Source organism: Sminthopsis crassicaudata, chromosome 4 (assembly GCF_048593235.1).
Source record: "Sminthopsis crassicaudata isolate SCR6 chromosome 4, ASM4859323v1, whole genome shotgun sequence".
Classification (NCBI taxonomy): domain Eukaryota; kingdom Metazoa; phylum Chordata; class Mammalia; order Dasyuromorphia; family Dasyuridae; genus Sminthopsis; species Sminthopsis crassicaudata.
Window position 1 is genome coordinate 382,589,515 of NC_133620.1, and position 27,649 is coordinate 382,617,163.

Here is a 27,649-nt window from a genome sequence, read left to right on the forward strand (position 1 = left end):
CTCTAGCCTTGGCAATAAGAGCCGAGAAAGAGATCCAAGGAATTAGAGTAGGAAATGAAGAAATCAAATTGTCACTTTTCGCAGATGACATGATGGTATACTTAGACAACCCCAAAGACTCTGCTAAAAAGCTATTAGAAATAATTCAGAATTTTAGAAAAGTCGCAGGATACAAAATAAATCCACATAAATCCTCAGGATTTTTATACATTACCAACACAATCCAACAGCAAGAGATACAAAGAGAAATTCCATTCAAAATAACAGTCGATAGTATCAAATATTTGGGAATATATCTACCAAAGGAGAGTCAGGAATTATATGAGCAAAATTACAAAACACTTGCCACAAAAATAAAGTCAGATTTAAATAATTGGAAAGACATTCAATGTTCTTGGATAGGCCGAGTGAATATAATAAAGATGACAATACTCCCCAAACTAATCTATTTATTTAGTGCTATACCAATCAGACTCCCAAGAAACTATTTTAATGACCTAGAAAAAATAACAACAAAATTCATATGGAAGAATAAAAGGTCGAGAATTGCAAGGGAACTAATGAAAAAAAAAGTCAGAGGAAGGTGGTCTAAGTGTACCTGATTTAAAACTATATTATAAAGCAACAGTCACCAAAACCATTTGGTATTGGCTAAGAAATAGACTAGTTGATCAGTAGCATAGGTTAGGTTCACAGGACAAGATAGTGAATAAAAATAGCAATCTAGTGTTTGACAAACCCAAAGATCCCAAATTTTGGGATAAGAATTCATTATTTGACAAAAACTGCTGGGAAAACTGGAAATTAGTATGGCAGAAACTAGGCATGGACCCACATTTAACACCACATACTAAGATTAGATCAAAATGGGTCCAAGATTTAGGCATAAAGAACGAAATCATAAATAAATTGGAGGAACATGGGATGGTTTACCTCTCAGACTTGTGGAGGAGGAAGGAGTTTGTGTCCAAGGGAGAACTAGAGACCATTATTGATCATAAAATAGAACATTTTGATTACACCAAATTAAAAAGTTTCTGCACAAACAAAAGTAATGCAAACAAGATTAGAAGGGAAGGAACAAATTGGGAAAAAATTTTTACAGTTAAAGGTTCTGATAAAGGCCTCATCTCCAAAATATACAGAGAATTGACTTTAATTTATAAGAAATCAAGCCATTCTCCAATTGATAAATGGTCAAAGGATATGAACAGACAATTTTCAGATGATGAAATTAAAACTATTTCCACTCATATGAAAGAGTGTTCCAAATCACTATTGATCAGAGAAATGCAAATTAAGACAACTCTGAGGTATCATTACACACCTGTCAGATTGGCTAAGATGACAGGAACAAATAACGATGAATGTTGGAGGGGCTGTGGGAAAACTGGGACACTGATGCATTGTTGGTGGAGTTGTGAAAGAATCCAACCATTCTGGAGAGCAATCTGGAATTATGCCCAAAAAGCTATCAAAATGTGCATATCCTTTGACCCAGCCATACTACTACTGGGCTTATACCCCAAGGAACTACTAGAGAAGGGAAAGGGTCCTGTATGTGCCAAAATGTTTGTGGCAGCCCTTTTCATAGTGGCTAGAAGCTGGAAGATGAATGGATGTCCATCAATTGGAGAATGGTTGGGTAAACTATGGTATATGAATGTTATGGAATATTATTGTTCTATAAGAAATGACCAACAGGAGAAATACAGAGAGGCTTGGAGAGACTTACATCAACTGATGCTGAGTGAAACGAGCAGAACCAGAAGATCATTATACACTTCAACAATGATACTGTATGAGGATGTATGCTGATGGAAGTGGATTTCTTCAACATAGAGAAGAACTAATCCAATTCCAATTGATTAATGATGGACAGAACCAGCTACATCCAGAAAAGGAACACTGGGAAATGAATGTAAACTGTTATTTTTGCCTTCTGAATCCAATTCTTCCTGTGCAACAAAAAATTCGGTTCTACACACATATATTGTATCTAAATTATACTGTAATATATTTAACATATATAAGACGGCTTGCCATCTGGGGGAGGGGGTTGGTGGAGGAAGGGAAAAAATCTGAATAGAAGTAAGTGCAAGGGATAATGTTGTAAAAAATTACCCATGCATATGTACTGTCAAAAAATGTTATAATTATAAAATAAAATAAAAAATTAAAAAAAAAAAGTGAAACAGTGCATTTCCTTAAGGATCTTACATCAGATAGGGGGGGGGGGAAACTTTTATAATATCTAAATAGTAGGGAATTCAAAACCTTTCTAATCTAATCTTCATTTTACAATGAAGAAAAATGATTATTAAGAATATTAAATAATTTTGCTAGGATTATTGAGCTAGTCGATTTGTCCAGCATTGCTCTGAGAGAATGAGACCAGTTTATTGCTAAACACAGAATGTCATCTGGGATATAATTGGGCCCTTTGAATTCTTGATGAGATTCTGGAGAAATATTTCCTCCTAATACTGTGATTATTAGATATTCTGATTTGGGGGAATCACTACAAAAATATATTTTTTAATTCCCTTTGTTTTAGGTTTTAATTGTGCAATCATCTTTTTCCTGCATGATTTTCCAAGTCATCAGCTCCTTTTGAGATTGGCTTTGCAATTTTTGATTCATCAATTTTTGAGAAAAAACATGTGCTGTATTAATCTTGTAAAAAACAGTATTGATTTGAAACTAGTAAGAGAAATATGAACTGCATATCACTAAAATACTGGTGCCTAGTTGAGTAATGTTCTTTTTTTTTTTTTTTTTTTAACATTTATGCTTTTCCTTATTTTGAAGTCATACACTATGCTAACATGTAGGGTAAGATTTTCTTATTAGCCCAGAAACTCCAAGCATCAATCTGAATCTCTTTTTTTAGGAGACTCACTTTTGTTTGGGACTCATTTGAACTGGTCATCTATTGTCTCTGACTGAACCTACCGGTCTGAAATTCTAATAATAGTACCCTCTTGCAATAACAGAATGAATTCGGGGTAAATTTCAGGTGCAGTTTGGTATAAGGATCCAGAGGAAATTTGACTGGACTTCAAGAGATATGTATGACTTGTGGTTTAGGAAGTATTGTAAACATTTTGTTGCACCCAATATAGAAGGGGACATATAAAGATTTTTGTCCAGACATCCGCCAGTGGTCATATGTGCTGAGGTTAGTATGAGAGTGGTGTTGTCACTCAAGATAGTTTGGTTTCTCATCTGAGGTTGAAGAATAATTTCCAGTCAATCTCAAGTTTCTGATCCCATGGGAAGATTTCCATATTATCTGGAAAGATCCAAAGCAACAAAATTTCCTTTTAAGATAGATGCTTTCCTCTTTATTGTCTTTGAATAGTTGGATCATTTTGAGATCAAGATAAGTACTTAGTAAATACCAAACAAGCAATAATCTTTAGGGATCTTTGTAAAATGTTACTTTGTTTAATCTGCATAATCTTTGAATTTGGAGACAAATATAATTGTCACTTGACTGTTTTAAGACTCTTTCCTTTATGTTACTGGGGATACAATCAATCAACATTTATTAAGTGCTTTTAAAAGTATCAGGCCTTAGCTAAAGACAGGAGATTTAAAAGAGGCAAAAGACAGCCCTTGTCTTCAAAAGTTTATAATCTATTGGAAACAAGTGAAAGTACAATGCTTATGACTCCCAGAAGCTCCTAAGAAGAGCTCTATGTTGGAAACATGGATAATACAGTCAAAATATATTCCAGTTAATTTGCAGAGGAAGGGACAGTTTTTTAATGTGTGAAGAATTGGGGAGGAATATAAATGAGCAAAATTCATGGCAGAGACTGAATAGTTTTCTTACTGATAAGCATGATAATTGTAATTTCAGGCTGAGAGTTGCAAGAAGAAATAAATAGCAAAACTATACTATTGGGGGATCTCAACCTCCCTCTATCAGAGATAGGTAAGTTAAACCACAAAATAAACAAGAAAGAAGTTAAGGAGGTAAATAGAATTTTAGAAAAGTTAGGTATGATACATCTTTGTAGAAAATTGAATGGGAACAGAAAGGAATATACATTTTTTTCTTGGCAATACATGGAACCTACACAAAAAAACTGACCATGTATTAGGGCATAAAAGTCTCACAATTAAATGCAGAAAAGCAGAAATAGAAATTATGCAATCTTTCCAGATCCTATTTTCAGATGCAACAAAAATTACATGTAATAATGAACCAGGAGAGAATAGGATAAAAATTAATTGCAAATTAAATTAATCTAATTCTAAACAATGAATGGGTGAAACAAAAAAAAAAAATCATAGAAAAAGAGAATGACAATAATGAGACAAAACACCAAAATATATGGGATGCAGCCAAAACAATTCTTAGGGGAAATTTTATATCTCTAGATATTTGCTTGAATAAAATGGAAAAAGATAAACTCAACTCTCTGGATATACAACTAATGCTGGGGAAAAAAATCCCTAATTAAACACCAAATTTGAAATTCTGAAAATAAAAGGAGAGATTAATAAAATTATAAGTAAGAAAGTTATTGAATTAATATACAAAACTAAGAGTTGGTTTTATGAAAAAACCAACAAAATAGATAAACCTTTAGTTCATTTGATTAGAAAAAGGAAATAAGAAAGTCAAATTGCCAGTATCAAAAAATGAAAAGGGTGAACTTTCCACCAATTAAGAGGAAATTAAAAATGCAAATGAAAGTGACAAGCTTTACCAGTCCTAAAATTATATTATAAAGCAGGGGTCATCAAAACTATCTGATACTGGCTAAGAAATAGAGTAATGGATCAGTAGAATAGGTTAGGTTCACAAGATACAATAGTCAATGACTATGGTAATCTACTGTTTTTGATAAACCCAAAGACCCCAGCTTCTAGGATAAAGATTCACTATTTGACAGAAATTTCTGGGAAAATTGTAAAACAGTATGGCAGAAACTAGGCTTTGACCAACACCTAATAGCCTATACCAAAATAAGGATGAAACATGGTCATGATTTAATCATAAAGGGTGATTCTACAAACAAATTAGGAATATAAGAGATAGTTTACTTCTCAGCTCTGTGAAGAAGGAAGGAATTTATAGCCAAAGAAGACATACATTATGAAATGCAAAATGAGTAATTTTGATTTTAAAAAGTTTTTGTACAAACAAAACCAAAGTAGCAAGATTAGAAGGTAAACAGAAAACTGGGGAAATTTTTGCATCCAAGGGTTCTGATAAAGACCAGTGGTCAAAAGACATGAACAGACAATTTTCAGATGATGAAATTAAAGCTATTTCTAGTCACATGAAAAATGCATTAAATCACAATTGACTAGAAAAATAAAAATTAAGACAACTCTAAGGTTCATACTACACACCTCTCAGATTGGATAACATGACAGGAAAGGTAGTGATAAATACTGGAACGGATGTGGAAAAACTCATATACTAATACAATATTGGTGAGAGCAATTTGGAACTATGACCAAAGAGCTATAACTATGCATACTATTTCATTCAAATGTTTCTACTGAGTCTGCATTCCAAATATTTCTACTGAGTCTATATTCCAAAGAAATCATTCAAAAAAAGGAAAAGGACCCACACATGCAAAAAAAATGTTTGTGTCAACCCTTTTTGTAGTGGTAAGGAACTGGAACTCAAGTGGATGCTCATCAGTTGCAGAATGTCCAAATAAGTAATGGTATATAAATGTAATGGAATATTGTTGTTCTAGAGGATGTGATCAGCAGGATAATTTCAGAAAGGCCTGAAGAGACTTACATAAACTGTTGCTAAGAGTGGAACCAAGAAAACACTGTACACAGCAACAAGAAGATTATGGAATGAGCAACTGTAATGTGTTACTTTTTTCAACAATGAGATGATTGGGGTCAATTCCTTTGGATTTGTGATGGAGAGAGCCCTCAGCATCCCAAGAGAGGACTATGAGGACTGAATGTGGATTAAAACATAGTGTTTTCACCTTTGTGATGTTTTTTCTCTCTTTTTCATCTGATTTTTCTTGTGCAGCATGATAGATTTGGAAATATATGTAGAAGAATTGCACATGTTGCAACCTCTATTGGATTGCTTGTTACTAGGGCAGAAGGAAGATAGGGAGAGAGGGAAGAAGATTTTGAACATAAGATTTTGCAAGAATGAATAATGAAAACTATCCATGTATTTTGAAAAATAAAGTGCTATTATAAAAATAGTCCATGTGAAAAAAATGCTATTATTGTTAAAATAATAATAATTTCTTATTAATGTTAATTGGACAGGTGAAACTGGGAGAAACTATTAATCACTAATGGTTAAATGTAAGAAAGACACAGTGCAATGGAAATTGTAGGTAATAGCATGAGGATATATAAAACCCTACACACAGAGACATACATATATACACACTCTTCAGAGTGTTCATCCATAGAACCCTGAAGGAAATAGCCAATCTTATTCTGAGAAAGTGAATCCAGGGTATAATACCTTCTAAATGACCTGAGATGCCTCTCACTTCTGATAGAAGGTTAAAAGGTAAAGAAATAAACTCCTCCTAAAATCTTAGAAATTTGTAGGTAACTCTCCATTGTCCATCATCAGCTCTGCTTAGCTTCTAGTCACTGGATAATTAGGCCAATATATCAGCTAACCTCCTGTCAACTTCATTTAATCTTTTGACATTTCCCATTAGATTTTAAGTTCCTCGAAAGCAGGTATTGTCTTTCTTTTTATTTATTTGGCTCATTAGTTGTACCCCCAATACTTTAAACTAGTGCCTCACATATAGTAAATACTTACTAGATATTTATTGAACTGAATTTGCAAGCACTGTTATATGGTGGTGGGTGTTGATAATACACAGTATAAGACATATTACACACATCTTTTTGGTATATATATATATATATATATGTGTGTGTGTGTGTGTATACACCTAATAATACACATATATAATCTTGACAATTAGATAGTATGTTCCAAAGATTATGAAACACATTTATATTCTTACATCTCCCATAGTATAGCACAGTAATTCATAAATAGCACTAAAAAAAGTTGGTAACCAATCAACCATTGCTATGTTAATCATATACATGTTTGTATATGTGTGTATGTCAACTATTGATATACAAATATACATGTCAATATGTATAAATATTTATATATAGGTATGTATATGAACATACATGTATCCCAACTATTGTTATGTGAGTATGCATTATATATCCTTATGCATGCATAGATAACAATGGTTGAGATACATATATTTGCCTAACAATTCAATTATGTGTATACATCAATCAATCAAATAACAAACATATTAAGCTCATCTTATGTATTAGGCACTATGCTAAGCACTGTGGATGCAAAAAGAGGCAAAAGACAGTTCATGACCTCAAGAATGGAGCATAAGACTTTTTTGAGTGCTAATCATTTGTGAGTCACTGTGCTATACTTTGGGGGATGTAAGAACACTGATGTGGTCCCTGCCCCTTAAGAATACATTGCTTAAATGAAAAAAGAAGACAGAAAAACATGAAAAGATAACTAATAAATCATATAAAGCAGTATATATTAAGGTTAAAGTTAATTGTTTTGATTTAGCAAACATCCATTAGACAAGAGTAATAATAAATGAGAAGGACTATGCTATTTCATAGCAAGGAAACAGGACTTGGATCTGAAGGTCTCCAGGAAGAGTCCAGAGGTGAGCTGAGGCTTGAAGTCTGGGGAAGATTTGGATAGGTAAAGAAGAGGGAAGATAGTATCTCAGGCAAGAAAAAAACAATATGAGCACAGTTAAAGAGATGGGAAAAAACTAGGTTTTTACATGAAGCCATGAATAAATCACCTTGAACTGAAGTGAAAGATTCATTATTAGAGAATAGTAGGCCATAAGTCTGGAAAGAAGGACTTGGAACTCAAGGTACAGAATTCTAGAGTCTATCATGAATGCAATGAACAGGGAATGATATAAAAAAAAGCCTGCATGGACCTTTTTTCTTATTGTTATCAACCACTAGTTATATTCTACTTCATGGATGGGAAAGGGGGTTTGATGGAGGAACCCTTGAGCCACAGAAGCAATAGCAGAAACCCAATAGTATGAATTGACAACATCTTTCACTTAAATAGCATGTGTCAGTAGTGGATGGGGCAGCCAATCTGGTTTTTATCCTGTGTTAATGGTGGGTGGATTTTAGGCAACCAAATAACCCACAAGTCAATTCTGATCATTCTGAAATGGAAGCAGCTGTGGGGGGATAACACCAGTCTTCACGGATTCATTCAAAACCAGGCTAGAAGTGCAGTCTGTTAACAATCTTCAGAGTCCTTCTGAAGGAAATTATTTGGGGGCTTTCCCCACAAGGCAAACCATCTAATCTACCAGCAACACTAAGTGGCTGCAAGATGACTTGTGATTGAGATGTTGAACTGGGTCTAACCGAAACTAAATGGTGAGTGAAAAGACAACCTGGTACATAGTTTCCAGCATAATCTCACCTTGCCTGATGAGAGCAAAAGAAAAAAGGAGATTTATACTCATGTTTTCAAATCCTTTTATTATTTTCTTTTTTTCCAGATACGACTTCTGATAATTATTCTTTGAAGAGAAGCAATATTATATAGGGGCACAAACGCAGAATCGGGAATAAGAAGATTGGACCTCTCATCACCCATCTGTCATTATATAGAAGACTTTTCAAACATGCCCTTGGCATGTTGAGACAAAGTTTCAGACAATAATAGTTTTATCATAGATGTAGTCCAGCTTTTCTCAGATTGTTCTTATCATCACAGGCTCATCCTCTGCTGTAAACTTAACTCTTTAGCCACAGATAACTAGACAAAGCATTACCACAGAATGCAAGAAATATTGAAGAAGGAAAAATGCAGATGCAAAACCCTGTATCTCAAGCTGCCTTTTTGTCATCAGAAAATGAGGCGTAATATAAATGGGGTAACCCACAGGGATTAGTCCAAATATTGGTTCCAGATCAAATAATTACTTGGAGACATGGGCTCCAAAGATCGGTGCCTCTCTTGAATCCATAGATGGAATTTCTTACATCATTAGAGGTCACAATTCCTAAAAAATTACTGTCACTATCTTTCTGAATCTATTTTAATTATATTGATATTGGCTTCTTCCTCCAGTGTCTATTGAAATTAATGTATTTCAAATCCAACCCTAATGGAAATTCTGGCTTTTCTGAACTCACCTAAACACTTTTCTTATGGTATAATTGTTCAACTAAAATACAGACATCACCAGTTCACAGTCCTAATTTTCTTGAAGCACCTCAAATCATCCTGTCTCACTCAAATCATTAGTGGAATGAACAAAGATTAATACCCCTTTTGTATTTATACTAGGCTTTGGTTCCGTAACCTATATGAGTTCTTCTGGCTCCACAGCCATTTAGAATTTTTCCTTATCACACAGAAATCATATATCAGTAACACTGGAAACTAGTTTTTTTTTTCAAATCTCTATTAGATTGTATATACTAGAACCAAGCAGATCATATATTTATACATGGTCCAAAGAAGAATACATATAGTCCAATCTACCTATGTACCACAGGGAAGTAATATATAGAAATCTATAGCAATAATACTTTCCCAAACCTCAAACTTGAATTCACACTGTCTACTTAAATGTCCAAGATAGCACCACGATGGCACATATTCATACAAGACACAAATTAATCAGAGCTTTTAGAATTAGAAATATATATATTATTTCACTCAATTGCCTTATTTTATAGAAGAGGAAATGGGGATCCATTGAGATGAAGTAATTTAATCCAATGTCAAACAGTAAGTAACAAAAACAGAGATGAGAATTAAAACCAGTCTCTAGATTCTAAATCCAGTACTCATAATCCAGGTCTCTTGAATTGAAGTCTGAGGCTCTTTCTATCATGTGATTGTCCAAGGTATATTTCAGTGATGCTTATTACCTGTGTGACTATGGGTAAGTCATTAACCTAAAAGTGTTTATCTGTAAAATAGAAATGACAACTGGTCCTGATTATTTCACAGGTTTTGTGATGAGGTTTAAATGGAATAATATATAGAGAAAGTGCCATGTAAATGTAAATTGTTATTATTTTACTCTATTTTTGGATGTCTAAGTTTAGGTAGAGGTCATCCCCTATCACCCACAGAGTGATGCAATTCCCATATAGAAAAATATAAGCACATCACAAGAATACCATTAGTCAATAGTAAAGGAATGAATTTAGTCATAGCCTGTGCCTTTATTATGCTAATCCTCCCTTTTCCCCATAGGACAAACTGATAGTATTTGTGGTATTGTTCCAATACTAATCTGATTTAAAGAGGTATTTTAATACTATCAAAATGTTATTATCAAATCTGTACTATATTACAGACATATGTATGTGTGTGCATACATATTTGAAGAACTTTTATTTCAAGAATCATATTTGATCCTTACAACCAACCTGAGATTTAGAAAAGATAGACATTATTAGCCCCATTTTACAGAGAAAGAAATCCAATCTCATAGAGGCTCATAGGTTCCTCAAGGTTGTACAATAGATCAGTGACAGAGCAGATTCCTGACTACTAATTTTGACTGTATTAACTATACCATTGCTCGGAACAATGTACTAGGTAACTAAATCTGTCCAATGCTTTTATGATGATAAGGGGAAAAAACACAAAGGTCTCTTAACTATAATTTATTATTTAGTTCTTGAGGCCAAAAAAATGTTGCTTATTTTTATTCACAGCAGCACTGGGGTAATGTAAAATTAAGGAAGATTGACAATAATCACAATTGGCTATGGTGAGAGAAAATCAAAGAGGAAAAGGAAGGGCAATTGGTAAACATAACACTGAAATGATTTGTTTAGGATTCTAGATCTTTTTTAGTTTGAATCCTCTTGATTGACTCAATTTTAATACAATAAATATTAATTCAGTTCTTAGTATGTGTGAAGCATTATGTGAAATTCAGAGATCTAGGTATTCTACTGCATCCTGAAAGGATTCTACTATAGCAGAAGAGAGAAAACAATGAAGAAAAAAATTAAGCAGGATGGTTTAAAATAGATATCATGAAACCAATAAGGGGACCTACAAGAAGGGGGAAAGAAATTTCCCATTGTTTAGGGATGGGGAGATCGAAAAGAAAAAAGAATCGGGGTAGTCTTTATAGAGTAAATTCTGTTTGAGGTGGGACTAAATGTTGATTAAGCTTTCAGCAGAGATAAAGGTAAAGACATTCCAGGTGAATATAAGAGTGTGACCAAAATATTAGCAGTAGAAAACCACAGAATATATTTGGGAGATGAAATGTTATCCTGATTGATTAAAATATACTATGTTCAAAAAGAAATAAAAGGAACTAATGAAGAAAAAAAAAAGATAGGTCAGGGCTAGAGTATGAAGGACTTTAGGTACTGTCCTAAGCAGTTTGACCTTTCTTTCTGTGGGCTCTAGAAGCTTATTATAGGTTTGGAAGACATGGAATGACATAATTAGAATGCTGAGATACAGTGATATAACAAATATCATCCTGATAAAATATTAACAATTGAACAAATATTATTTAAAATATCATGCAATGTTAAGGAGAAAGGAAGCAGACAGACCTGATGCATAGAAATATACCGATTTGGCAACTGAAAATTTAATAGCTAATCTTTATTCTATTTCTCTGTTTCCTTTCAGTTTACTAATCAATATATTCAAGAGTGAGAACTTCTGTTTTATTTTTATTTACCATCCAAAAATTTCTTCCTTTCTAAACCACAATATGTACTTGAAAGAAATAATTTTCTCTAAGGCAGGATTTCTTAATCTTTTTCCATTCATGACCCCTTTTTATTGAGAAGTTTCTATGTGACCTCAGGTATATTGGTATATAAAATAGTTATAAACTACTGGTAACAAATGATAATTTGGCACCTCCACATTCAGTTATAAGATCCCATAAGTGTTTTTAAACTACATTTTAAGAAGCTAGACTAAGATATTGCTCATTGTTTGCCTGTTTGAGTAAAACTGGTCCCACCAAAATACACAATAGATTCTAGATGAACCAGAAATTTAATTGCTACACATTATTATATAATAGTTCTACAACAGCAGAGAATAAATTTCTGGACTATATTGGATTCCCCTGTACTCACAAAAAGTAAGCTTTATTCTGAGGGGAGGAGGCTTGACAAATTAGAAACTGAGGGAAGCAACCTGAGACAGTGGCCTCCTGATATAATCCCATTCCCTCCTCCTCATATACTATCTGGTTAAAGAGCCCATCCACCCAATTTTCCAGAAATGAGAGAAAAAAGAAGATAAGAAAGAGAATGTCACACTCAAGGAAATTCCCAAAGGGAGTTTCTGGGAAAGAATAGCTGTATCTATACTGAGGGTCAAGGCCAGACAAAAGGAGTAGTTACTATTTTATAGCCAAACAACTCCTATCCCAGCCACGGTTAAAAATAGAAGCTTGTCCTTTAGGAATAATTTTTTTCAACATTTTTTCCCAAACTTTTTTTTTGCTTTGCTTGAGAATTTATATACTACTTCAATTCTTTCTTTTAAGGAGAATTTCCCATAATTATTGCTATGGAAATTAAAAATTTACTACATTATATATATATATATATATATATATATATATATATATATATATATATATATATATATATATATATATATATATATATATATATATATATATATATGTTTCCATATATATATATATTAGATTTTTTTTCTTTAGAATTTTCATTTCACATGCTCTTTATGCTATTTCATTTTCCCATTTAATGGTTTGGTTTTAGAACTGAATATTAGCTAACTTTTAGATAGCTTCTTTTAAGTTGAGAACTTATTTTACAGAAATTATGTCATTCAATAATAACAGCTAACACATATATAATACCTACTATATTATGCCAGACACTGTGCTAAGTTCTTTACAATAATTATCTCGATTGAACTTCACGACAACTTTGGGAGGTAGATACTATTTTACACATAAGAAAACTGAGGCAGCCAGAAATAAAGTGACTTGTCTGGAATCACGCAGACAGTCTGAGGCCAGATTGGAATTCACCTTCCTAACTAGCTCAGCAATCTATCTATCCATTGCCGCTGCTAAAAATAGAAGCTTGTCCTTTAGGAATAATTTCTTTCAACATTTTTTCCAACTAAACACCCCATCACTTCTGCTAATAGTGGGAAGGTTTTTCTCATTTGTTGAATCTTATATAATTTTGGTTCATTTCTTTTTTGATTTTAAAATCTGGATGCAAAATTAAATTTTTTGGAAGTATAATTTTGTTTTCTTTTATATTATTTTCTTTTCTCTTTCACTGAAGTGTTCAATTTTTGTTGTGAATTCTACTTCTCTTTTTGGTTTTAGTTTAGTTTTTATTTTCATTTTGTATTTAATTTTTTAGTCTCCTTGTGGTTAAGTCCATTGCATCTTTACTTTCCTATGCTGAATTTACATATGAAAGCATAAGTTTCATGATGCCAATTACAACATTAAACATTATTTAGTTGTCTGTTGGTGTGCAAATGGAATGCTGTCATCACTGCTAATTTGCATAATTGCTTTACTCTTATTTGCTAAGTGCCACTTACTTAGAGCATCTGCTTCTTATATTAATCGTGTTATAATATTGCATGTCCACTTTACATCTCTATTATGGGTTTGTAGAATATAGCCATTATGTATCAATCTATTGACCAGAGAAGAGTATAAATTGCTTGAAAAACATTGTGATGTTTTTCAATTCAAAACACATGGGGGGAAGGTCTCTTAATTTTATGAGAAGATCTAGAGAATAAAAATAAAGACCCCATAAGGATAATAAAAGAATGAGTAAAATAATTATGAGATTGCAAAACATGTCATAGCAAAATCGAGCTAGGGAGACCACTCATTTGAGCTATAGAATTATTCAAATCCAGCAAAAGTAGGAAGCTGCATCTAGGAATTGGTTTGCATACTGCCATACTGAGGAGAAAGATCTAGTTGAGAAAGAAGAGAATTTATTGGCTAAAAAAGCTCAGACAGCAAATAGTTTAGAACAGATTTTTAGAGCAGAAAGGGGCAGTTCACACCAAGATAGAGAAGAATTAACATTTCTAACTGAAACACAGATTCTTAAATGCCCAAATATTTTGAAAAACTTTAGATTAGCTAGTTGATGAAAGCGGAGTCTGGGGTTCCTTCTCTTATAAGGATCAGTTGCTTTCCCTGTATTGTTTAAACAATGTGAAGCCTTGGTAAAGGGACTGGATAAGTAGATTAATGCAAAGCTATTACCCCTCATCAAAACAGCTCATAGTACATACATTACTGATGATATAGTAGCACCAGTCAATCAACAAGCATTTATTAAGTATTTACAATGTGATGGGATACTGTGAAGATGACCCTAGGTGACAAAGGTTTATGTCAAAGGAACATAAGCTCTGGTAACTCTGAAAAGCTAGACAGACTCTAAGTCTGAAATGGGGAATAAACTAAATGTCTGTCACCCAGAGATTAGTCTCACTTAATTTGGAAAAGTTTTATTAGATAGTCGAGAGGAAAAAAGAAAGGAAACATTAAGCACTTACTATGTTTCAAGAACTGTGATGAGCACTTTACAAATATCATCTCATTTAATCCTCACAACAACTGTGGGAGGTAGTTCTATAATTCTTTTTATTTTACATTTGAGGAAACTGAGGCAGAGATCATTTTATAAGGGCAGATTTAAACTCAGGTCTTTCTGACAATAGATCCAGAACTCTGTCAACTAAGCCTTCTTTTATGGGATGAAATTTTTGGTCACAACTCTCAAAGATGGCCCAGTTCCTAAAGATGTTGTAATCTGCAGTAGAGAAGAGATACTGATAGTCTGTAAGAGAAAGACTAAACCATCTTGACCAAAATCATATATTCTTGAATTAATAAAGTCCAGTTATATTATGAATTTTAATTTCACAGAAGGATAATGTGGTAGTTTACTATGAAATATGATTATTCATTTTAATAATGCCATTCTCCATCTCTTCCTCTCCCTTTTTTGGGATTCTCTATCTCTATGATTCATCTGCTATTGTCTTCCATTTTAATATATGCTCCCTAGTGTCTCTTTGAGAGAGTACCTATTGAAAAACAAGATATATTATTTATGCTCTTGTACCTGTGTTTATGGGCAAATGCTTGTATATAATTAGAGCTGCCCACAAAATATGAGGAGTGTGCATTACAGAAGAATCAATAAGTAGATTTAAAAATGGCAAATATGATGAAATGTCAGAATTCTCCGTTGTTATTGAATTATAGATCAGTTGGGTCAAAGGAAGACTCTAAAGGATACTGTTAGGATGCAGGGCAAGAAATAGCTAAATCTGTGAGATTATCAGTCCTCACCTTGCTTAGTTTAACTGAAATAAATATAGATCTCAGAGGTTGGTAGTTTAGTGTTTCTCCTGATTCTAGACATAAATACAAGCAAAATGAAGCAAGCAATTTTCATACAGGAGAAGGGATCAAGAGAAGAGAATCGAGAAAGAGCTATCAATCTGTCAATCCTTTCTGTGTCCAGGCCAGGTGAGGTTTCCTGTATTGGGATTTTGGGTTGGGTACAGATTTTGTACCCAGAAAATATTAATACCTTATAATGATAATCTATGCAAGTTGCAAGGGATATCTTTTAATAGGAGTACATATTGGCACAAATCCCACATAAAGCTTTACATTCAGAGTTAATGAGTAATCTACATTGCCCTTGGGTTGGAGCATAACTAATATGAAATGATGAGGTGAAGGGTGGGCAGCAACCATTGTCCTCAAGCTTTGCCTTAAAGTCTTCTGAGAGCTCTGGGCTGGGCTCCTTCTCTTAGGCCCTACTTTACTTCCTACTTTTCCAAATTTCACAATCAGAATTACTCTGTGTGGCAATGCTGTCTTGACACTCAGATAAATTTGTCTCACATGTAAGAATTCTTAGTTATGATTCTGAGAAACTTTTTAAATTTAGGACTAGTTAGATTAAGAAAAAACAGAAGATAAATTTATTGCTGGAAAAAATGTAATTTCCTTTTAGGCAAGGTTCTTTTTTGTCTTTGTATTCCCAGTGACTAAGACATAGTGTTTAATAAATGGTTGTTGAGATAAATAATGAACATATGCCCAATTTCATTTATGTGCTGCAACAAATCTAATAAAGGTTATAGTCAAAAAAGTACTACATTTATTAACTCTTTCAACTTCTAATCTTTCTATCAATTAAAAAAACAGGTGAAATTCTTCTATCACCAAAATTTTCTCCAACAGGATATAAAATCTAATTTACTTAAACAAGGTTATAATACAAATATGATATAGCCACTCTTTGCTATTAATACTGTGTTAGGTAATAATTCTTTACAACCTTGAAGGATGACTTCTCAAAGAGAGCTGCCTCCAAGGTGTGACTTATGGAAAATGCAAAAGCTTATATACCCTAAAATATATCCTTTAATTGCCTCTGGAGACAGGACCAAGCACACACCCTTGAATTAATATGGGGACTTTCAATGAAGGGAAGAGGACATAGACATGAGGAGATGTTTTTCACCATTTTACCTGCAGGAGAAATAATAATAAAGACTATAAAGCATCACTAACAATACATTAGCACTGGCGATTTGTAGCTTAGCTACTATAATTTTGCTGAGACAAAATATGTGAAAGTATTATTTGTGTACTCTTTAAAAGCAATGATTTTGAAAACTGAACTAATAAACATACTTGAGACCACATCCTACAGAGATGTTGCTCCCTTATTATTCACAATATCCTTCTTGTAAACAGTATAGGAAAGTGAAAGTTCCTGGGGAGATCTTGCAAGTCTTGTTTATCTGAGGGTTGGAAAAGGAAAATATTTAGAGAATTTGCCCCTTCATACATGTTCCTGGTCCACTGTAAGTATTTAATAAATGCATATTAACTGACTGGATGTATGCCTTCTTACAAGTTCTCTTTGTAGGTTTCTTTTATATATTGATGTGTGTTCCAGATTTGCTAGGGAGGGTGTTGCTTTGTTATTTTTCTTATAATATTATTTCATTAAAGGTTTGCCATTTGAATCAGTTTTGTACTCTGGCTATCTGATAAGGGTGAATATACCAATGGGGGCTCCTAATCTACAATTTTGAATGGATATGGAAATTTAAAACACCCTGAATCTCTAGTAGTTTTCCTAAGAGACCTACATGTAAGTGCAGGTTGCTTCAAGTGATAGCCTTGTATAGCCTGCATTTAGTGCCTTGTAAACATTAGGCCCCTAATAAAATTGCTGAATTGAACTGAATAAAGGCTAGGAAAGGTCTACCTCAAAATATGACCTTAGCTACTTCAAGATCTGAGTAAATAAAATTTTATGTCCTCCTTTAAAGTAGAGCTAATACAAAATATTCTATACCTCAAAAGACAGATGTGAGAAATTAGAAACTTTTAAAACTAATGAACTAATATGTCCTTTCAGTGTTTTGCCATAAATACATATTATAAATCCAAAGAGACATGATCAATGTCTTGCAACAATAGTTTGGCAGTTTTACTGGGTAATAAAAGCTCATTTCTGGTATAATTTGATTTTCATAAACATATTGCTTACTTTATCTTTTTGTTGCTTGGATTTATCCCATTATATATTCCATCATTTTGACTAATATTTAACATGGAACTTAATCAGGACCATTTCCCTCTTATTTTCCTTTCTTTCTGCCTCTTCACCTTTCCTTTTTTCTTCTTTTATCCACCCAGCCAGATGTCTTGTATTTCTGCTGACCTCTCTGTCATTCTTCCAGCTTCTTCCTATTTAAAAGACAATCCTGAGTGTTTCAATCTTTCCATCAACTATTTTATCCTCACCCAGCAGTCACTCAGATGTCCACTGACCCTACTCACTCTTAGCTGCATGCTCAGAGATGCCAGAGCGTCTTTGCTCTTTTTTATTTTTTTATTTTATTTTTTTTTGTCAATAGCTACTTTTTACAAGGTCTTCATTACTTCCTCATTGTCTGTATTTCTCTCTCTCTCTTTTTTTCCATCTCTATTGTGAAAGACGGGTTTGAAGAACGAGTTCAATATCTTGGCTATTCCAGAGTCACCATTAATTTCATGCCCGTCCTGATTTATTAGTGGGCTTATTTTCTCTCCAATATCTCCTTTCCCCTGATACATTAGTAAAAAGCCCTGCTTATTCTCCTTAACCCCTTTTGCTGGCTTTATCTCTTTGTGCTCGTTGCATCCTAGCTCCTTCACTATGAGCTTTAACTAATTTAGTCCATTTCTGTGCTATAGCCTTTTCCTTCCTCTCATTTCTAAATATATTTCTTTATTAGCAAATCTTCATGAAATCTTTCATAAGATGACACTGAATGTTTTCAGCTTGTTTAAGTTTTAGCAGAATTATAATCTCCTTTGAAAAATATTATCCCTGAGGATAGCCATTCCTTTTGAACAGCCCAGAATTTAAATATTGTATGGATTTGAACATAGGCTGCCCCCAAAGATAATCTATGTCCCTAAAATAATCAATTATCTTGACATTTACTAGAGAGTTCTTGAACAAAAACAAAACAAATAACAATCCTTTTTTACCTTTGCCTGGAAAATAATTTTTCATCTTTTAAATTGTCTCATAATCAAGAGGTTTGGGTTTGAATTTGACCCCTACCAAAAAGGAGTTGTTGTTAGGGTAGAAATAAGGAAAAGTATAGTGGGAAATTTCTACACTATTTTAAATATGATGAAAGAGGTTAAGAAAGCCAGACATCATCTGACAAATACCATTAGTTTTTAGAATAGCAAATTTCTGAGAATTCAGAAAAAGGATAGGCAGTATCTCATCCCCAAAATTCTAAAATAGGGGTTCTAAAAGGTCTAGATTTCAAGAATACCTCTAAGGACCAAGCATATTTTTACTTAATTGATTTGCCTAGTTTCCTTAGTGTTAATTAAGTACTCAAGTCCTAGGACTTTGATTCACAAACATGAACAGGAAAAATAATACATTTTTATTTCAAATAATTTGTATCCTTTGTAATCCTATATGTTATATGCATTTAAAAACATTATTCTGAGAAGGGACTCCTTACACTTTATCAAATTGCCAAAGGTATCTTTGGCACTTTTGTCTCTCTGAATCTGTCTCTGTCTATTTCTATCTCACTTTGCCTCTGTTTCTCTGTTTCTGTCTGTCTCTCTTACACATAAACATACACATATATACACACATACATACACAGACACAGTAAAAGATCCTTAGTTTTATAGTGTATACTAAAATCCCTATTTGATAGGGTAGGTTAACCCATGAGGGATGTGAAACTCTTGAGAGTTTAAAAAAAACAATTCTATGGAGAAGAATTTTTCATTAAATTTAATAGAAAAAAGTGTGAAGACAGATTAAGGTATACAAATACAAAATGAAGAAGATGTGTCTAGATAGCAGTCTAGCTGAAAATGATATGGAGATTTTGTAGGACAGAAAAATTCAATATGAATCAACAATGTGATATAATAGCTATGAAAGCAAATTTTATCTTTGGTTTCATTAAGAGAAGTAAATCGAAGGAAGTGAAAGTCCTATATTCTTCCAAAGTTGGACCAATCTGGAAATTTTGTGCCCAGTTCTAAACACACAGAATGTCTGAGGATATTAATAAGCCAGACATTATGCAGAAAAGGGAAACAAGGATAGGGAAGGAACTTAAAATCAGTCCCTAAGAAGACCCATTAAAGGAATTGGAGCCATTTACCCTAGAGAATATGTGACTTCCTAAAGCAAAGATGTGAAATAAGCAGCTTAGACTGAATAGATATCAGAAAATCTCAAGCCTGGAAAGGAGCTCAGGGATTTTTGCATCCAAAGTCTTAAATAATCTAGGGATAGTACAGGATCAGTGATTTATTAATATGAATTTAGCATATGACTTACCACAATACCTGGCACATAATGTTTAATTAATGCTTCTTGAATTTATTTGACTATAGGGAACTCCCAGATGAAGACATTCCTTCTACTAAAGCAGATTATTAACATCTTCTTGGAATTCTTCAATCTAGGGCTACAGCATAGAGTGATTAAACTTAGATTGTCCAATTTTCAACAGCCAATATGTATCAGAAGTCATGTTTGAATCTGTCTTACTGGTGTTGAGACTCTGTGATATACTGTGTCTGTTCAATGTACTCTGCAGGAATAAAAGAAAGAGAAAGAGAGAATGTTTCAGTCTGTATTCAGATACAATCAATTCTTTCTCTGGTTATGGAGAGGATTTTTCATCATAAGTCTTTCAGAGTACTTGCGGATGATTCTACTACTGAAAATAGCAAAGTAGTCATCCAGGATTAGTCATCCCAGAACAATGCTATTACTTTGTATGCAGTACAATTCACTTTGCTTGAGTTTATGGAGGACTTTGCATGTGTTTTTTTTCCTCCTGAGAAAATCATGCTTATCATTTCCCATAGAATAATAATATCCCATCATAAACACACACCACAGTTTATTGAACCATCTCCAATCGATGAGAACCCACTCAATCTCCAATTGTTTTTGCCCTGAGAAGAGAGCTACCATTAATATTTTTTGTATATATAAGCCATTTTCCTTTTTTTTGTCCAAATCTCTTTTGGTATTCATGCCAAGTAGTTGTGTAGTTAGGTCAAAAAATATGCATGAATTTATAGCCCTTTGGGCACAGATCACATCTTTTGATTATCATTTGGGGCATGGCTTTTTTTTTTTTTATAAAATTGACTTCCTCTATATTGAAAAATGAGGCCTGATTAGAGAAACTTGCTTCTAAATTATTTTTACAATGACTGTTTCTGACTGCATTTCTCCACATTTATTTTATCCTTTCACCCTGTCTCTCCTCAAAAGTGTTTTGATACTGATCACTCCCTCCCCAAATATGCCCTCTCTTTTATCATCCTACCTCCCCCTTCCTATATCCCATTCCCCTCCTATTTTCCTGTAGGATAAGATATAGAAATAATTCTATACTCTATTGAGTATGCATGTTATTTCCTCTTTGAGCCAATTCTTATGAGAGCAAGGCTCACTTTCTCACCATCTCTTCCCCCTCTACCACTCCAGTGTAAAAATTTCTTTTGCCTTTTTTATGGCAGATAATTTGCACCATTCCACTTATTCTTTTCCTTTTCTCCCAGTACATTCCTCTCTTATAAAAAATATTATACTTTCATATTCAACTTACACCTGTGCCCTCTGTCTATATATACTGCTTCCAACTGCCATAATGATGAGAAAGTTCTAATGAGTTACAAGTATTATCTTCCCAAGTAGGGATATAAACAGATAAACCTTATTAAGTTCCTTATGATATAACTTTCCAGATTATCTCCTTATGTCCTTTATTTGAAAATAAGATTTTCAAATCAGCTGTAGTCTTTTCATCACAACTATTTAAAATTCCTCTATTTCATTGAATGATTACATTTTCCTCTGAAGGATTATTCTCAGTTTTGCTGCATAGGTCATTCATGGTTATAATAATAGCAACTTTGTTCTCCGGAATATCATATTCCAAACCCTCTGGTCCTTTAATGTAGAAGGAACTAAATCTTGTGTTATACTGACTGTGGCTCCACTATGCTTGATTTTTTTCTTTCTGGATGCTTGCAATATTTTCTCCTTGACCTAGGCTATGATATTCCTGGGAGTTTTCATGTTGGTATCTCTTTCAGAAGGTGATTGGTGGATTCTTTCAATTTTATTTTACCTCTGGTTTTAGATTATCAGGATAATTTCTTGAAAGCTGATATCTAGGTTCTGTTACAAATTTGGTTTATTAAAGTTTTTTTTTATTTTCAAAACATATGCATGGATAACTGATCCTTACATTGCCCCTTATAATATTGATCAGAGAAATGCAAATTAAGACAATTCTGAGATACCACTATATACCTCTCAGATTGGCTAAAATGACAGGAAAAGATAATAACAAATATTGGAGGGGATGTGGAAAAAGTGGGACACATACATTGTTGGTGGAGTTGTGAATGGATCCAACCATTCTGGAAAGTAATTGGGAACTTTACCTAGTGAGCTATCAAATGGTGCAAAGCCAGTAGTATTTCTACTGGGCTTGAATCCTAAAGAGATCTTAAAGGAAGGAAAGGAACCCACATGTGCAAACATGTTTGTGGCAGCCCTTTTTGTAGAGGCAAGAAACTGTGGATACCCATCAATTGGAGAATGGTTGAACAAGTTATGGTATATGAACGTCATGGACTATTATTGTTCTATAAGAAATGATTAGCAGGATGATTTCAGAAAGGCTTGGAGAGACTGATGCTGAGTGAAGTGAGCAGAACCAGGAGATCAGTATAGATGGCAACATCAATATTATACCATGATCAATTCTGATGGATATGGCTTTTGTCAACAATGAGATGATTCAAACCAGTACCAATGGTCTTGAGATGATGAAAGTCTTCTGCACCCAGATAGAAGACAGAGAAATTGAATGTGGACCACAACATAGGATTTTCATTCTTTTTATTGTTGTTTGCTTGCATTTTGTTTTATTTCTTTTTGATCTGATTTTTATTGTATAGCATGATATTTTGAAAATATGTATAGAGGGATTGCACATGTTTAACATATATTGGATTACTCACCAATTAGGGGAGGGATTGGGAAAAAAAGGATGGAAAAATTAGAACGCAAGGTTTTTTAGGGGTGGATGTTGAAAATTATCCATGTATATATTCTGAAAATAAAAATCTGTAATAAAAAACATTGACCTTTGCAAAACCTTGTATTCCAAATTTTTCCCTCCTTTTCCCCCACCCTCCCCCTAAGTGGCAAGTAATCCAATATATGTTAAACATGGTAAAAATATATGTTAAATTCAATATATGCATACATAATATTACAATTGTCATGATCTCCTGGTTCTGCTTATTGCACTTATCAGTTCTTGGTCTTCAGGCCTCTCTGGAATCATCCTCCTGTTGCAATAATATTCAATAACATTCAATAACAATTCATAACTTATTCAGCCATTCTCCAACTGATGGGCATCCATTCAGTTTCCAGTTTCTTGTCACTACAAAAAGGGCTGCCACAAACATTTTTGCATATGTGGGTCCCATTCCCCTCTTTATGATCTCTTTAGGATCCAAGCCCAGTAGAAACACTGCTGGATCAAAGGGTATACACAGTTTGATAGCCTGTGGGCATCAGGTTCTTTTTTTTATCATAACTTTCAGGCAGACCAATAATTTTTAAATTCTTTCTCCTGGAGCTATTTATCAGGTAAGTTGTTTATCCAATGAGGTATTTCACTTGCTTTCTTTAGTTTGTCTTTATCGTATCTTGATTTCTCATAAAGTCATTAGCTTCCATTTTTTCAATTCTATTTTTTAAGGAATTGTTTTCCTCCTTTCCGAATCAGCCAATTTTGTTTTTTAATTATTCTTCTCCTCATTAGCTTTTTGCATTTCCTTGTGCTCCTCTCTCATTTTTTCCCCTAATTGTTTCCTCTATCTCTCTTTTTTTGATTTTCAAAATCCCTTTTAAACTCATTCATGGTCTAAGTCCATTTTTTATTTTTCTTGAAAGCTTTGGATGTAGCAGCTTTAATTCCGTTATATTCTGAATGTGTGATTTGATCTTCCTTCTCACCAAAATAATTTTTAATGGCCAGAAACGTTTTTGTTGTCTATTCATTTTTCTAATTTATTACATGGCTTTTATCTCTTTGTTAAAGTAGGGGTCGGTTTCTAGTGCATCCAGTGGAGCTGTTAGGAATGTCTCTGCCTCATTGTAGCTATAAGATCTAGTGTGCTGAATCATCAGAGTTCTGATTTGTTGAAGCTTGGGCCCTGGAACTGAGGGCCCTGAACTGGGACTGCACGCCAGACTTCCACCCTGTTGCAATAGACCTCTCCACTAACCTTCTGAGTCCTCCCTGGTTTTCCTAGGCTGAGAGGTCGAGAGCCTCTATCACTTCTCCTGATTTAGAGCACTCACCTCACTGATGCTGGGGTCAAGCCAAGACTGGACTGGGACTGGGGCAGGTTGGGGTCAAGGCTGTAATGACTGAACAACAGCAACAACAAAGGAAAACTTCTTAAGAGTAAGAACTATTACAAAGTGAAATAAATAGCACTGAAATATCAGGATATACCTCTTATTGGAAGCCCTTCAGTAACAACTGAATGTCCTATTCTAGGGATGTTAGAGAGGAACTTCCTGTTATAATTCTTATATAGCTTTTTAAGGTTTGAAAAGAATATTACATACAGAATATTATATCCCTATGGCAGCCTCATGATGTCAATATCATTGCCCATTTTCTAAATGAGGAAGCTAAAGATCAAAGAGGGAAAAAAACCTACATGACCAATAGAACACAATTAGTAAGTAGAAACAGCAAGACTGAAAACCAATTCTTCTGACTTCGTGTATAGTTCATGAGTTACAGCACCACACTACCTCTGGCAGGTCACTTCATTGAATAGAAGCTTCTCTGTGGCAAGGAGAATCATTTTTATCTTTTTATCCCAACACTTATTATTTTTATTGTTCAATAATTTCAGTCATGTCTGATTCTTTGGAACCCCATTTGAGGTTTTCTTGGCAAAGATATTGGAGTAGTTTGGCATTTCCTTTTCCAGGTCATTTTATAGATTAGGAAACTGAGGCAAACAGGATGGAATGATTTGGCTGGGGTCACATAGCTAGTGAATGTCTGAGGTAATATTTGAATTCAGATCTTACTGACTTCAGGCTCTATCTGTTGCCTATTTTCTCTTTCAACCTATTATTAAGGCTAGATTTTGAATCTCTTTTCTTTTCCATATTCTTTTTAACTTACCCTTGTAAGGTATCTTTTTCCCCTTCAAAATATTCATTCTAACCTGAATTTGCCTGCATAGGACTTAGGAAGAGCTAGAGGAGGGATATGAGTTTATTGTACTCTTTAATTCCCTGTAGGATTGACCCAACTAGACTGATTAACACCTTTCCGATCTCTCCCGGACCTTACATGCCATAATTCTAGCAATGGTTTTTTGCTTGTTAGTGGGTGAAAAGTTCCCTTTACTAGCATTTGGTTGGGTGGGAAAATAGGGGAAGGAGAAGAAAGATGGAGATGACAAGGGAGAAAGAGCCTTCTCTTACTTAAATCACATCATCTATGTAAGGCCGGTCTTAAAAGTGAGAGGTTTGGAAGACAGCAAGGGAAGAAAAGAAAAATATATGGATCCCAGCTTCCTCAAATCAGCATGCCTTGTTTTAATCTAAGTATCATTGGGGATCTTGGTTTACTTCTTGTGCCAGTTTCCATATATAGAATGGTTTAAATTTTGTATGCAATTCTAAGCTATAAAAGCTTAAACTGCATTAAGACTTTTGGAACCCCTTTTATATCCCGTATGATGATAGCAACTGGATTATGGGCATCCATGGTTTGATGATCCAGCTGTCTCCAGAGGGGTCTTAAAGCAGCTTTCTGCTCTACCACATTTCTCCTCTCCTCCACTTAATCCTGCCCCAATCAGATGTCTGATTTTTCTATGTAAAGGTAAAACAAGTTATATTATTTACATGAACTGTTTACCAGTTATGCCCAATTACCAAGAAATGCAATACAGTTTTGCATCTCATTAAGCTTTTGTTAGATTAGTTTTGTGGCAATTTCATTGGGTTATGATTATTCTCCCTTCTCATATGTTCAATTTTCATACTGTAATGCTCACATGGTGTGTTTTAATTCATAATTGAAACAAATTAGAGAAACCACTGGACACAGTTATGTGTTATTTTATCACCCTTAAATGAGGAAAACTATACTTGATTGCATACCAAAAGTGGAGGCAGAACAACTGGAGAATGGCTGGATGTATTATATTAATGTATTACATTACACTAATGCATTTAATGCATGCTTTTTCAGAGGCAGTCTGACATAGTATCTTGAGGAATCAGGAATAAAGAGGCTCAAGTCCTGCCCATGACACATATTAGCTTGGTACCAATGAACAAAAACTGGAAAGCAAAGGGAGGCCCATCAATTGATAGAATGCTATTGTGCTATAAGAAATGAGGAAATAGATGATGGTTTCAAAGAAACATAGAAAAAATTTCCATAAACTGATACAGAATAAAATAAACAGTTTAAGTAAACTTCAACATTATAAAAAATCTTTAAATACTTAATTATACTAATGAATGAAATGAGCAGTAGGAAAAAAGATTTGTGCCACAACATTATAAAGAATAACAGCTTTTGAAATATGTGAAGGTTGGTCAATCCATGATGAAACATACTGTCCACTTCCTGACAGGTCATAGATTTGGAATGCTAATATGGGTATGTATGTGTGTATGTATGTGTGCATGTATATATAAAACCTTATGGTTTTTTAGTTATATATATAAATATATATATTACAAGGAATTTTTTTCCTTTCTTATTTTTTCTTAATGGGGTCATGTAGAGAAATAAAAATAGATTTCCCGTAGTTGAAAAAATTAAAACAAAGAATTTGGAGGTAATGTTACAATATTGATGTTATATGCTCTTTAAGATGAGGTCTTTGTATTGTTAGTTGTAGCAAATTATTTTACTTTGATGCAAGCCACTTCTCATTAAATGTGTGAGATCTATAAATGCTTAAAATGTAAAAATAAAACATTTCAATACAACTTTAAAAACTCACTTAATCTTCCAATGCACCAGGCCAATCTCTCAGACCATAGGTAGCATTTGGCATTGTTGAAGGAATTTTGTATAATAGGAATTTGTCATACAAATGAATGAAATCACACTTTCCAAAACTAAATAAGATATAAATTTGTATGTACATATACTAAAATGTATATATTATCATGGCAGAATACTAATGGTTTTTAAAAAAATAAATGTTAATACATGAAATCTGAAATACTCAATATGATTCACCACAATGAAATAAATAAGCAAGTAATAACAGCAGAATCAGATTCATATCTCCATGGACTGCTATATCCTAAAAAAAAGAAATGAAAGTCAAAGCTAACAGTAGTTGAGAATGACTCAAATGACCAAATGCAAAATCCTCTGCTTGGCTTTTTAAATTCTTCCTAACTTCATGCTTTCAATCTTCCCAATCTTCTTATTTTCCCCTTATTTTTAACTACTTGTGATTACTGAGACTGAACACTCCATTTCCCATTTGGAGGCCCCTTACACTCACTGTCTCTCATGCTTCACATTTGATGTTTTCTCACCTCTACCTCTTTTCTACCCTTGTAGAAGCCTCAGCTCAAAGCTCACTTTCTGCAGGAAGCTATTCCTAATTTCTCCAATAAAGAATGCCTTCTACTTTCATATTACCTTTTATCTTCCCCATATATGTTTTAAATATATTTAGTTATTTGTATGTTGTCTCTATTAGAATATATACTTCTTACGGTCAGAAAGAAAGCATTTTACTCCTTTATGTAGATATGCATAGGCTTATGCACTAATAAATACATCTCCCACCTTCAGGGTCAGTTTTAGACACAATGCTGAAGGAGGTGAAGTTTATTTTAGGAAGCTTTGGGTCCTCTTTCTGCCCAATCACTGCCATAAAATGTTTACTAC